Raw genomic sequence first — 14,833 nt, 5'->3', positions numbered from 1 at the left:
TTTGAGAACTTCTTAATATTGGACAGTGTAACCACTATGTTGTCGATGGAAACGAGGCAAGAACAACATTACCACTATGCTATCGGGGTGAACGGCATTTTTCCATTATCATTTGTGTCCACATACAAAACTTCGTGTCTGTCTGCATCCATACCTAGATCGAGAAATTCGAACCATGCCTCAGCCCCTTGTGACTTATTTAATTCTTTACACTCATCAAAATATGTGCTTAATAAAATGCCTCAATCGCACGAGCTATGGCATCCTCTGTAAGCATCCAAGCAACCACATGTATAAATTATAGTCTCCCACACATAATGCTCTTTCATGTCCAAATAGATTCGCTTCCTCCACCATCAGGGCAGTGGGAGCTCGTGTACCATGAGGGGTTGAATAGACCTAAAAAAATCGGTTGGGATGGAAAAAAAAGTGGATAGAGATCTTTCTCAGATCAGAATAGGCTTGTATTTGCTGTCCTCGGGTTTAAGAAGCCTAGTTAGTTAGTTGGTTGTTTCCCCCTGCACCATTTCAATTTTTGAATAATCACTTGTTAGTTATGAACGCACCGTTGACATCTTGTCTGATTATTTATGTGTTTGGGTTGAGGCTCCGTATTTGCTCGCAACATTTATTTTCTTCTTTTTCTTGTTATATGATTTTTACATTAGAAACGACAGATTTCCATGAACAGTATTTCATGTTATGGAAACATTTAAGTCTATACGCCATCGGGGGTGGGATTGCAACCTACGTCATCCGACAAAAATCAGGATCGGTATTGTAACATTTAATTGCTCAGGTCATTTTTAAATATGTACAGCTATAGGTAAACATTGTAACTTGAGCCCTCAGAGTCGTAGACCGGCAAAAATACACCTCTGTTAATCGCCTCGTGTGGGGAAGAGGGACAATTGTAGTTGTTGGTGTAATGCACTTCGAAGCAGACGTGCCCCACTTTTTCAATTTCATCAAAACAACCATTATTCATCCTCATCGTTGCCATTAGCCAAAATAGCCTCGCGTTACAATTTTCGTAGTAATCTCCGTTCGCCCCTTGGCTTTTCGTAGATTAACAAAAATCGTCTGAAGTTTGAACTCTCCATACTGTTGCAAGCTGTTTTTGTGATTGTCCGCCTCGATTATTCAAAATACCTCATGTTCGCATATTCAAATACACACAAGTGAAGGGGGTTCATATCACATCAGTGATTTTAAATTGTATTCTCGGGGCCATGCACACATTTCCTAACATTGTTGATTTGTTGTCGATGAGTTGTGCAGGTACAGCTGTGAAGTTGTTAATAAGACCCAACACAGACAAGTCCCCCCATCATTGCTTTTCGACATAATTGTTGACTATCAGTATATCAGTATAGAATAACATGGTGCCATTTTTCTGTTTCTGTTTGCCAACAAAGCAAATCTACAGGCCACAGGTTCGAGAAACAAGACATTTTTTAAAAATTCTCCTGCGCATAACATGGACCACCTATAGCGATGATATAATATAGATCGATTTTAACAAATATAATTCAAAATTATGTAGTGAGATTTTGGTTTAGTATTTAATCACAACAGCAAAACAAACTTCACAACAGAAGTTAAGTGCATTTTGCATACATCCAGAAACATAAATTTACGCCCCCGAGGTGGTTGTTGGAAGACTATATACAATAAGACACACCGCCCCATTCTTTACAATAATAAAAATATTGAATAAGTAAGCAGTGGAGTAAAATCCTTTGTTTCATTTTGATGTAAACAAAAATTATAGTTGATCTGAACTCCCTTGTCCAAATAAAAAGTAAGCTCCGGTCCCATCTGGAGACTGCAAAACTGATATGTATGTCTATTCAGAAAAACCCAAAAGTTTTAACATCCATGCACATTACCGTACTGTGGCTGTTGCGCCCCACACCCATGTGTAATATTTTATTTCTCTTGTTGGCTGAACGCGAAGATGCTCGAGACTGCTTTCAAAAATTATTTTCGGCCTCGCTTCACGATACAGCCGTATGCATGTAAAACTAGTATATCACACACGGGCAGAGGGGCAAAAGGTAACATTTCTCTCTTTCCCTCGCTTTTGCCCATCTTCCAGTGTTCGTCTAGATAGCGTAACTAGCAAAAATATTGAAATCGAAATAAGAATTATCCGTTATGGTCTCCCTCCCTTCTTTGCATGCATGTTGCGCTGACATGTAAATAAGCGCTATGCTTTAATAAAAAAAAACAACCATTGTACAACTGTATAGGTCCTCGTCCATCTCATGCCAGGGACTGGGTATATCTTGTGTACAGTTTATAGTGGCATCATATTCCTTCACCAGATATCAAACTCGAGAGACTTGCAAGACAGCTCAGGTTATAACTTACTACGAGGTCTGTTTTTTTAAAAAAATAATAATCGTCAGTCCATATGACAATGCTTGCTGTTTAACTAACAGTATTCGAATCTCTGAGGGGCCGGGGCATTCCACATTTACCTTTGCTAGAAAGCGCAGTGCAATAAATATTCTTTTTAAGTTATGCAATAATTTTGACATTATATTCATGTCCATTCCCCAAGACTAGATTTATATACACAACCAACTCGCTCTTGCAATATATTATCTGATGCAACATTGTGAAAGGTTCTCGTATGTTCGCGAAACAGGAAATACACGTCATAGCTTCCGTGAATCGAAAGCAAGGTTACTGGGGGCACGCAAAATACCGTAAGAAGAATTATATATTCCAAATGCAGGCATCATCATTTTTCTCTTGCACAAATAGAATAATCGGGCTGAATTTCCAGTCTAAAACCACCATGTTCTGGCAGCAAGTATCAAAAACCTGTGGTAATTTTATTATATGATAGGAGGTGAGTGAAATGGTTGTTGCAAGTTATCTTTTAAACCCAGTACGTGTGTAGGAAAAACTGCGTATAAGCTGTATCACACTCTCTCTGTCTGTGTGTCAGGTGGTCGTGTCGTTCGCTAGTTGTATGTCACAGCTTAACCCGTACTAGGTAATATTTTTACATGAGGTAAGTTGGCATACTCTGGTAGGGTATATGTTTCAAGCCTCTAGCTGTAGAGCCTATTTGCAAAAAAATAAGTTTGGTAACACTACTCGTCGAAAGCAGCTCAAACAGTGTTGCTAGCTGTAGGTTAATTTTCCCCGTTATACAATTGCAAGAGGTGAGTTGTTTATAGCCTATCTGGAAGGTTTGGTGTGTGTGTGTCCATGGCTTATGTCGTAGGTTAATAAAATTTGTAATAAATCTTGTGTGTGTTGGTAACCGTCAGCCCTTACATGTGATATAGCAGCCTTACTTATTGTAAGACATAGTGTGTATGTATGAGTGGGGGAGGTTAGTTTAGTTCACGATAGATCGACCTGTCACGCTATGACCAATTTCTGCTTTTGAGTCACCTGTAAGGCTATATGTGGGTGGGTGAGGGAGCTTAGTTTAATTCACGATAGATCACATTTTAAATTTGCTCACTCTCTCTGTGTCTGTGTGTCAGGTGGTCGTGTCGATCGCTAGTTGTATGTCACAGATTAACCTAGGTAATATTAACTGTACTTCAAAAATAAAATTGTGTGTATCTCATGTCGAACTAGAAACAAAAAAATCAAACATTAAGCATGCATGCAGATTAATTAAGCTGTAAATTTAAAATTTGGCCTCCCCCAAATCGCATTTCATACATACATACATGTGGAGGACCCGTGGCCCACCTCCCAAGAGGTTTGGTTAGCATGCAATAAATCAGTATGCTAGAAAATACAAAAAAAAAAAGAGAGAAGAAGAAGAGAAAGCATTAACACTGCACCGCCGGTTAGCGTCATTAATTCTTCTTCTTCATTTTACCGCATACTTATCATCTTAGAAGGCTACGTTGTCAACTCCTATTTGTAGGTTAGCCTCGCCTCTGAAATATCATATGGCAATTTTTTTTAAAAAACAAAAGATTTGTGAAGCGACTAGTCAGTGTTGCCAATTCCTATTTGTAAACCTTTACTTTTTTGGTTGGGCACCACGCACTCCTGGCGGGGTTATGGAGGACAGGAATCCTAAAAAACAACAATTATTATTTTGTTTGTTTGTTTGTGTTACAATACGGAAATAATAAAAAGCATACGCGCACGCGCGCGCGTGTGTATGTGTGTGCCACATCGTTCCCGAGAGAGAGGTTTACAAAGGTCACGATCTACAAACATTTGTTCCCGTTGATTCCAGCACTCCAACTTCATCTCTAATGTTGACGACAATGTTCTGAAGGTGGAGAGAATAAGAAGATGAGAGGATGAGAGGATGAGAGGATGAGAGGATGAGAGCTCATCTTTCACTCATCACTGCTTTTCTGCGCCCGTAAAACATCGTCAGCGCAATAAATGAGGCGCGGAACAGGGAGAGAAAATGATACACGCGCGCGCGTGTGTATGTGTGTGCCACATCGTTCCCGAGAGAGAGGTTTACAAAGGTCACGATCTACAAACATTTGGTCCTTCAAAAATAAGAGAATAAGAAGATGAGAAGATGAGAGCTCATCTTTCACTCATCACTGCTTTTCTGCGCCCTGAAACATCACCAGCGCAATAAATGAGGCGCGGAACGTGGAGAGAAAATGAGTGTATGTGTGTGTGTGTGTGTGTGGCACATCGTTCTCGAGAGAGAGGTTTACAAAGGTCACGATCTACAAACATTTTGGAGGATGAGAAGATGAGAAGATGAGAAGATGAGAAGATGAGAAGATGAGAGGATGAGAGGATGAGAGGATGAGAGGATGAGAGCTCATCTTTCACTCATCACTGCCTTTTTGCGCCCGTGAAACGTCGTCAGCGTAATAAATGAGGCACGGAACAGGGAGAGAAAGTGAGTTTTTCAACTTTTTGTGGTCGTTTGGTCAAGAAATCAGAGTTGGGGTGGGAGTCACAAATTTACTCTACTAACATAAGAAGAAAATATATTTGTGCTGTAGAGAACAGTCACACAATTAACCATATGCAGATGATGGTACAAAAGCAAATGTCGGAAATAATACGAAATGATTCATCCGATTCATAATACGAAATGATTCATACAGTCTGTTTTCTTCGTTCTCTTTCCCTTTCTGTTGACGTTGCAGACTGACGCCAGCATAATCCTCCCTCGGAAGTTGTGTTGTGTTGTGTCGTGTCCGTGTGTTGAAGATTGTGGCTTAATATGGCACCACAAAAGTTTACATTACAACAAAGGATTTATCTTGTCGAGTGTTACTTCGGAAAGAGGAATTGTGGAGAAGTGCGACGACGTTTGGCAATGAAATTTCCTGGTGTTCCCGTTCCACATAGGACCACTATATTAAACCTCGTAAAAAAGTTTAGAGTAACAGGGTCAGTTCTGAATAAAAGTGGAAAGAAAAACCCACATGGACTTACTGAGGAAAAACTCGATGAGATAGGACAAAGGTTAGAACAGTCTCCTCGGAAATCTATCCGCCGCCTCTCACAAGAAACTGGTGTTTCAAAAACCAGAGCATTTAGAGCCGCTAAAATTCTTAATCAGGAGAATTACAGTAGACGAACTTGCACGTATAAATGCCAATTTCCTTCGGAGATGCCAGGAATGTGTTGCAGCAGAGGGACATCATTTTCAACACCTTCTGTAGTCAAGGTTAGTACACAATATGAAAACTGTAATTAATAGCCGACTCTTGCGACTGTCGCGGACCCCGTTCACCGGGAAAGACAAGCGCTGACGCTGGGCCGCTTGCCGCAGAGTCTCGTAGCGAATGTCAGGGAATGCTCTGTATATTATTAATTTGATTTAATGATGATTCGAAAAAAAACTGTTTCAGGATAACCTCTAGAGGTTCGACATGATTGATATCAGGGCCTGGCGGTTGAGGATTACTGATCTACGTTACACAGCAACAAGACGGATTTTGAGTCTTTCCATAATTGTGAGCAATGTCGACACCTTTAACGAAGGCCCACAAGGAAAAATCAAATGTAGGAAATATCTGGTGACCTGGGAGGCCAATTGGATCACACAGAAAGCATTTTGCTCTTTGGTTGCCACATTCCTTTACGCTGCATACTGTGCGTCACTGGAGGCATCTCGCGTCGTAATGTGAAATTTTATGAGTTGTTCCTTATCATTTGCCACGTTGGCGCTATACTTTAAATTGGATGAATGATTTTGAATTACCCTGTCTTAAGAACAGACACTGATAACTCATCTGGAGTGTCGGATCCTAACACAAAAGAAGATTTAACTTGTTAGACCATGTTGTCAGGATGAAACATGATCTGCTTACCAGTGGCGTAGCAACATATTGCGATGCCCTGGCCGAGATTAGAATGTGAGCCCCCCCCCCCCCATCCGTTCTTTAAATTTGAAATCTCAATGTGAATCGTTACAAAATCTTCAAGGATACGTCAGCAAATTATCAGATTTAAATAATAATAAATTACTGACGAAAATTATATTTAATAATTTCACTCACCATAAAAATTGCTTTCTCTGTTTTGCGGGAGCTAAAATGTGAAATTGTAGGGAGGAAGGAACTGCTAATGTTACCCATACCCTCCTTGAGTTGCAAACAACGGAAACATTTAAGTGGCTCGCACTTGATTCATGGCAGTTAAGATTGTTAAAGGTTCAGGAATTTTAAATAAATCCAATTCCGGTCCAGGAGCAAAAATCAGCAAGCGTAAATGGGTTCTGGACCGTAAAGAACCTTTTTATCTGTAACGTATTTCAATTCGGTCCAGGAACCTTTTTTCAAGATGAATTTCAATTCGGTCCAGGAACCTTTTTCAAGATGAATTTCAATTCGGTCCAGGAACCTTTTTTCAAGATGAATTTCAATTCGGTCCAGGAACTTTTTTTCTGAATCAATTTAAATAGGTACAGGAACCTTTTTTTGCGGAAGAATTTCAATTCGGTCCAGGAACCTTTTTTCAAGATGAATTTCAATTCGGTCCAGGAACCTTTTTTCAAGATGAATTTCAATTCGGTCCAGGAACCTTTTTTCAAGATGAATTTCAATTCGGTCCAGGAACCTTTTTCAAGATGAATTTCAATTCGGTCCAGGAACCTTTTTTCAAGATGAATTTCAATTCGGTCCAGGAACCTTTTTTCAAGATGAATTTCAATTCGGTCCAGGAACCTTTTTTCAAGATGAATTTCAATTCGGTCCAGGAACCTTTTTCAAGATGAATTTCAATTCGGTCCAGGAACCTTTTTTCAAGATGAATTTCAATTCGGTCCAGGAACCTTTTTTCAAGATGAATTTCAATTCGGTCCAGGAACTTTTTTTCTGAATCAATTTAAATAGGTCCAGGAACCTTTTTTTGCGGAAGAATTTGAATTCGGTCCAGGAACCTTTTTTCAAGATGAATTTGAATTCGGTCCAGGAACCTTTTTTCAAGATGAATTTCAATTCGGTCCAGGAACCTTTTTTCAAGATGAATTTCAATTCGGTCCAGGAACCTTTTTTCAAGATGAATTTCAATTCGGTCCAGGAACCTTTTTTCAAGATGAATTTCAATTCGGTCCAGGAACCTTTTCTCTGGATGAATTTCAATTCGGTCCACGAGCCTTTTTTCAAGATGAATTTCAATTCGGTCCAGGAAACTTTTTTCAAGATGAATTTCAATTCGGTCCAGGAACCTTTTTTCTGGATGAATTTCAATTCGGTCCAGGAACCTTTTTTCAAGATGAATTTCAATTCGGTCCAGGAACCTTTTTTCAAGATGAATTTCAATTCGGTCCACGAGCCTTTTTTCAAGATGAATTTCAATTCGGTCCAGGAACCTTTTTTCAAGATGAATTTCAATTCGGTCCAGGAACCTTTTTTCAAGATGAATTTCAATTCGGTCCAGGAAACTTTTATCAAGATGAATTTCAATTCGGTCCAGGAACTTTTTTTCTGAATCAATTTAAATAGGTCCAGGAACCTTTTTTTGCGGAAGAATTTCAATTCGGTCCAGGAACCTTTTTTCAAGATGAATTTCAATTCGGTCCAGGAACTTTTTTCTGAATCAATTTAAATAGGTCCAGGAACCTTTTTTTTGCTAAAGAATTTCAATTCGGTCCAGGAACCTTTTTTCAAGATGAATTTCAATTCGGTCCAGGAACCTTTTTTCAAGATGAATTTAAATAGGTCCAGGAACCTTTTTTTGCTAAAGAATTTCAATTCGGTCCAGGAACCTTTTTTCAAGATGAATTTCAATTCGGTCCAGGAACCTTTTTTCAAGATGAATTTAAATAGGTCCAGGAACCTTTTTTTGCGGAAGAATTTCAATTCGGTCCAGGAACCTTTTTTCAAGATGAATTTCAATTCGGTCCAGGAACCTTTTTTCAAGATGAATTTCAATTCGGTCCAGGAACCTTTTTTCAAGATGAATTTAAATAGGTCCAGGAACCTTTTTTTGCGGAAGAATTTCAATTCGGTCCAGGAACCTTTTTTCAAGATGAATTTCAATTTGGTCCAGGAACCTTTTTTCAAGATGAATTTAAATAGGTCCAGGAACCTTTTTTGCGGAAGAATTTCAATTCGGTCCAGGAACCTTTTTTCAAGATGAATTTCAATTCGGTCCAGGAACCTTTTTTCAAGATGAATTTCAATTCGGTCCAGGAACCTTTTTTCAAGATGAATTTCAATTCGGTCCAGGAACTTTTTTCAAGATGAATTTCAATTCGGTCCAGGAACCTTTTTTTGCGGAAGAATTTCAATTCGGTCCAGGAACCTTTTTTCAAGATGAATTTCAATTCGGTCCAGGAACCTTTTTTCAAGATGAATTTCAATTCGGTCCAGGAACCTTTTTTCAAGATGAATTTCAATTCGGTCCAGGAACTTTTTTTCTGAATCAATTTAAATAGGTCCAGGAACCTTTTTTCAGTGAAACAATACGCAACTTGGACCGAATTAAAAATGTGCGAGAGAAAAAAGGGTCCAGTCCTGCACCGGAACCCAATAGAACCCATTAGAATTTATTGGTTCCTGGACATCTAACAACCCTGGTTAGAAGTGGTTTATGTTACCATTTTCAAATCAGGAGTGCAAGGCCAAGAGAAAGAAGAAAATACAAGACAAAGTGCTTATTATTCAAGAAAGTAATAAATAGGTAAAAATGTTAAAGCAAGTTATCGTCAATTTTTGCGTAAATGTTTCACATGAGAAATACGACAATTAATATTTCGGGTTCGCCTGCCTGTATGTTACGCTTTTTTAAGTGCCCACAAAAATTAGTATTTTCCATATTTTTTCCTCAATGCTATTTATTACATATTTTGGTGTCAACTTCATGGGACGTGAGGACCTTTCGCCACCCATTGCTATGCCACTGGTGCTTACCAACGCGCCAGAAGGACAATAAGAAAGTCAGGACACATAGCAAGAGAAGGAGGAAGGGAACTTGTGAAAACAGGAAGATTGAACAGAGCGCAAGGCACATAGATGCGGTCATCTATACTAAGGCATCCATGCAATACACATGAAAGAAAACGAGGTTTTGTCGATCTACCCATTTTAACGGTCCGTTTCAAAGAGCACTTTGATCATCTTGATGGCATGAAGACACACTGTAACTTAAAGGTGACGCTTAGTCCCATGAGCGTCGGGAGGGGGGTCGAACGGTGGACCCCTCTGGAAATTGACATCGATCATTTAAAGATACAAGAAAGCCGAAAGTTCGTTACTCTTATTGTTAAGAACAGAAATAAAGTTCATTTAGTTACTATTAGAACAGAAAAATCAAAATAAAAATGCATTGGATCGAAAACATTGAGTGAAAAATACAAGGTTATATTCTACCATTTCATCCAAAGAACAAATGGTTTTCAAAAATCGAATAATTACAGTTGTAGGTGAGAGGTCACACAACAAACTTTATGGAAAAAAATCCCCTTACCATTTAAAGCCCTTTCTTGAACGAGACGTGCAAAAGTTAATATCAAAATGCATTTCAGATACTAACTGCATAAAATGCAAAAGAAATAATAGAAAATAGTTGTGCTGGTATTCACTCGTTTTGTGGATGTAGTCTCCACATTTGCATAATAATAATAATATAATTTGTTTTTATTAGTTTATAATATTAATGACATTAATAACCGTTGTAATAATACTCATTGTTACTTTTTCTGCTATTCAACTTTTATCATTTGCCCGACCCCCCTGTAAAAATGTCTGGCGACGCCCATGCTTAGTCCCAAATTAGATGCAATCTAGCTCTTATCCACTACGAGGTATGGCAACACTGCCAACTGAGTAGCGTAATGTACGTACCACACGGAAGAAGCACCCGCGATCGGAGTCGATGAAGCTGGAGAGGACAACGCTAATTGCATGCTTTTCCTTCACAGTTCACTTTCACTTCTTTGAGCACTATTATTTTCCAATTTGCAAATTTCCCCCTTACGTCACGCACGCACCATAAGTTAAAGAAAGCGATGGATCGACCACTGCAGAAAAAAAATGTTTGTGTACATGATTTTGCCTATGTACTATGTATCCACAGCGCAGCGACACTATGCGACCACAAAGGGTTACCGAATACCAAGTGTGTACAAAATAACTCTTGAAGTTTCCATTTCAAACCAAATGTGATACATTAGAAACAACAAAGTAAACTTACAAGGGTCGTTCAAGGTTGACCGGGACTTTTATTTCTGCAGAGTAAATAGGTAGCAGAAGAAACACCAAACTATGTCAGTTTTTCAAAGTATTCAAAGTATTTCAAAGTATTCTCCGTGCGCGCCGAGGCACCGTTGCCATCGTTCAGCTCCCGAATTCCTTTGGCGTAGAAAGAACTTGGTTGTTGTCGTAGCCACTGGAGGACATCGCTCCGCAGTGCTTCGTCTGTCGTGAATTTCTTCCCTCCCAGATGGTCTTTAAGGGGTGCAAACAAATGATAATCACTGGGGGCTAAATCCGGACTGTAGGGGGGATGGGGCAGAACTTCCCAGCGCATGTCGGCCAGAGTTGTTGTTGTCACATTGACCGTGTGAGGGCGGGCATTGTCATGGAGAAGAATGACATTTCCAGACAACATCCCAGGTCTTTTCTTGCGAATGGACTTTCGTACAGCACCACTCAACAATGTGGAGTAATACTGGGCATTAATCGTGCTCCCTTTGTCCAGAAAATCCACACGGATAACGCCCTTCATGTCCCAGACGACACTTGCCATGATCTTTCCAGCGGACGGCTGCGTTTTGCTTTTCTTGGGGGGCGGGGAACCTTTATGCCACCACTCCATGCTGCGTCTTTTGGTCTCTGGGGTTGAATTGTGCAACCATGTTTCATCACACGTGATGATGGATTGCAACAATTCATCACCTTCTGCTGTTCACAGACCGTCCTGCGTGTCCACTTCTGATCGAATGTCAGCTGGCGGGGAACCCACCTTGCACAGATTTTGCGGAAGCGTAAGTGGTCGTGAATGATTGTCTCAACACTCCCGACACTGATATTCACCTCGGCAGCAATATCCCGCACTGTTACTCGCCGGTTCTCAAGAATCATTTGCTCAACACGTGCGATATTCACTGGTGTGACTGCAGTCGGGCGAATGTGTCCATGCGCTTCATTTGTCACCAGCTCCCGTCCTTCGCGAAACTGCTCACACCATTCGAACACTCTTGTCAGCGACATCGTTTGTTCACCATACTGTGCTTGCAATCGTCTGAAAATCTCAGCTGATTTCACTTTCTCCTTCACGAGAAATTTGATTACACACCGCTGCTCCACAGCCACAGACACACTGCTTGCCGCCATGTTCGCTGCAACTGCTGCGCATGCGCTAAACACGTCATGCCGGGCGCTAGTTACTCGCGAAGGAATACATTACGTCACCCGCACGTTTCATCATGATCCGGCTATTCATCGATTTTTTACGTACGAAAATCCCGGTCAAACTTGAACGACCCTTGTACATTTACATGTTCTCATGAACACACCAAGTTATGATATTACATTATAATTTTGGTATAAGACTGGGGGGGAGGTGAGATTTTAAGAACTTGGTGTACGCTGAGAATTTCGTGACTTTCTTTATTTACATGAAAGTATACTCGCGGTCATGGCAACCAAACTCCCGACTTGCTGAAATGAACCCAAAGTAAAAACTTAATTAGATAAAAATAATCAGTGTAAATTCAGACACCACGTTCTAATGTCATATTCTACCATTTAATCCAAAGGTAAAGCATACATGTTATGAGTAAAATTTCTCCATAACTTTTAAATCCTTCCTTAATCGAGGTGGGTAAAATTTAATCACAAAATACAATAACTGTGAAATTCAATACATTAACTGTGTGAAATATAAAAAGCATAATGGAAATTGATTGGCTGAATATTTACTCATCTGGTGGATCGCTTAGCAAAGTCCCCATTTATATAATAATAATAATACAGAGCATTCCCTGACATTCGCTACGAGACTCAGCGGCAAGCGGCCCGGCATCAGCGCTTGTCTTTCCCGGTGAACGGGTCCGCGACAGTCGCTTATATTAAACATCGTAAAAACGTTTATAGTAACAGGGTCAGTTCTGAATAAAAGTGGAAAGAAAAATGGGGAAATAAAGTATACAAAGACAATCCGCACACCATCCGTGAGTAGTGGTATTTGTGGTAGGGACAGTGCCGGAAAGTATGAACCCCCCTCCAGCAGCTTTGCTACACTTAAAACTTGCTCAACATGGCCATATGAGCTTTTTGCTCTAGTGTGGAACCTCTGTTTAATCCAAGATTTTTGTAAAAATGCTCTCGGGAATATTTCGGAAAGTATGACCCCCTCAGATTGATGAGGCTACACTTATAAAAGGCACTTCTGAGAGATTGTTGTCCATAAACTTGTCAAAAATATGCCCCTCTTGTGGCCACACTTAAAACTAGGCCACCCACACCCACACCCACACACACACACACATATTTATTTCTGGTTTAAGTTCAATTGGATACCAGCTTCAATTTGTTTATCTAATATTAAAACAATGTAATTCTTATAACAATATAATATATATTTGATAAGCAACAACAACAGGGCCATCTATGTGCAAATGTCTGAACTCGGTGAACACTTGGGAACAAGTCAATTTTTTTCAATATATATATTTGATAAGCTACAACAACAGTGCCATCTATGTGCAAATGTCTGAACTCGGTGAATACTTGGGAACAAGTCAATTTTTTTTTATTATGTCAATATTTTTAACTCTTTCTGCCAGTAATAGGGAATGGTAGTAAGTGTTAGACAAAGTACTTTGGAGCTGAATATGCCTTTCTTAAGACGTCGTATATTGCTAAAATATCTTTAATTCACATATTTCTCATACCGCCGTATCTTGTTCTATTAGGCCTCTTCAAGAAAATTGCCAATTAGTGAAAATTAATTGAGCACAACAGCAAAAGAGGTACCAATAGGGCATGCATACAATGATATGGGGATATGTGAATTGTCGGTTTCTTCAATTCAGATAAATGGATTGAATTGAAACTGGGATATTTTGCATTTGTTACATTCAGTTTGTTTGTTGTAATCTATTCATATATAAAATCAAGCACCGAGAGGGTATAAGATCAATACTTGAACAATATGTGCGCATGACGGCCCCAAAGCAATGGGATCAATATTTGGAGCGGGAGCTCTATTGACTGTAATTTCTCCCTATCAACTAATCGCCGCGGAGCGGTTCTCTCTATTGACATCGATTAGTTCCAGACAATTCCGCTTCCCCGGCGCTGAGGCATGGCGCTGCGGTATGGATTGCATGTACGCTCAGCAGAAAAACGGGATACACTCAGAAGAAAGTACTTCGGCAAAAATGTTAGAGAATAGCTCATGTTTCTGAATGCACCCCCAACACACCCCCACCCACCCCTACCTACCCACACCCACCCCCACACCCACCCACCCACATCCACCCACCCACATCCATACATATTTACTTGCAGACAAGATTCAACAAGACAGGACAAGAATAGACAAGATTCAACAAGACAGGACACAATATTACAGGTTAGAACCAGTGCAGACAAGATTCAACAAGACAGGACACAATATTACAGGTTAGAACCAGTGCAGACAAGATTCAACAAGGCAGGACAAGAATAGACAAAATTGGACAAGACAGGACAAGAATAAACAAGATTCAACAAGACAGGACAAGATTCAACAAGACAGGACAAGAATAGACAAGATTCAACAAGACAGGACAAGAATAGACAAGATTCAACAAGACAGGACACAATATTACAGGTTAGAACCAGTGCAGACAAGATTCAACAAGGCAGGACAAGAATAGACAAAATTGGACAAGACAGAACAAGATTCAACAAGACAGGACAAGAATAGACAAGATTCAACAAGACAGGACACAATATTACAGGTTAGAACCAGTGCAGACAAGATTGGACAATACAGGACAAGAATAAACAAGATTGGACAATTAATAAACAGAAATTTTGCTTAGCTAAAACAAACAAAGTTTTGATTGGCTAAAGCAAGCAAGGTTTTGATTGGTCCAACAAATCTATATAAGCCAGGGCACAGTGCAGATTCTTCACCATTGCTGGATCGGCAGTGGAACCCACATCGCGGGGGATAGAACCTGAACAGGCTCCACCAAAGTATAGGAGACTTGAAGCATATAATTTGGCGGAATAACCCAAGTAAGGTCATAGAGACAATATATACTGATACAATAAAAGCCAATTTTTGGCAGGGGGGCCAAAGTGGTTCCTAAATACAAAATCTCAAGAACTAATTGACATAGAGCTATGCAGTTTTTTTGTCTGCACTGAACCCAACTGATCCAGCATAGAGTTTTGATTTGAACCCCAAGAAA

Source organism: Lepisma saccharinum, chromosome 30 (genome assembly GCF_977018435.1).
Source record: "Lepisma saccharinum chromosome 30, izLepSacc3.1, whole genome shotgun sequence".
In the NCBI taxonomy this organism is placed as follows: Eukaryota; Metazoa; Arthropoda; class Insecta; order Zygentoma; family Lepismatidae; genus Lepisma; species Lepisma saccharinum.
Note: the sequence above shows the minus strand (reverse complement) of the source record.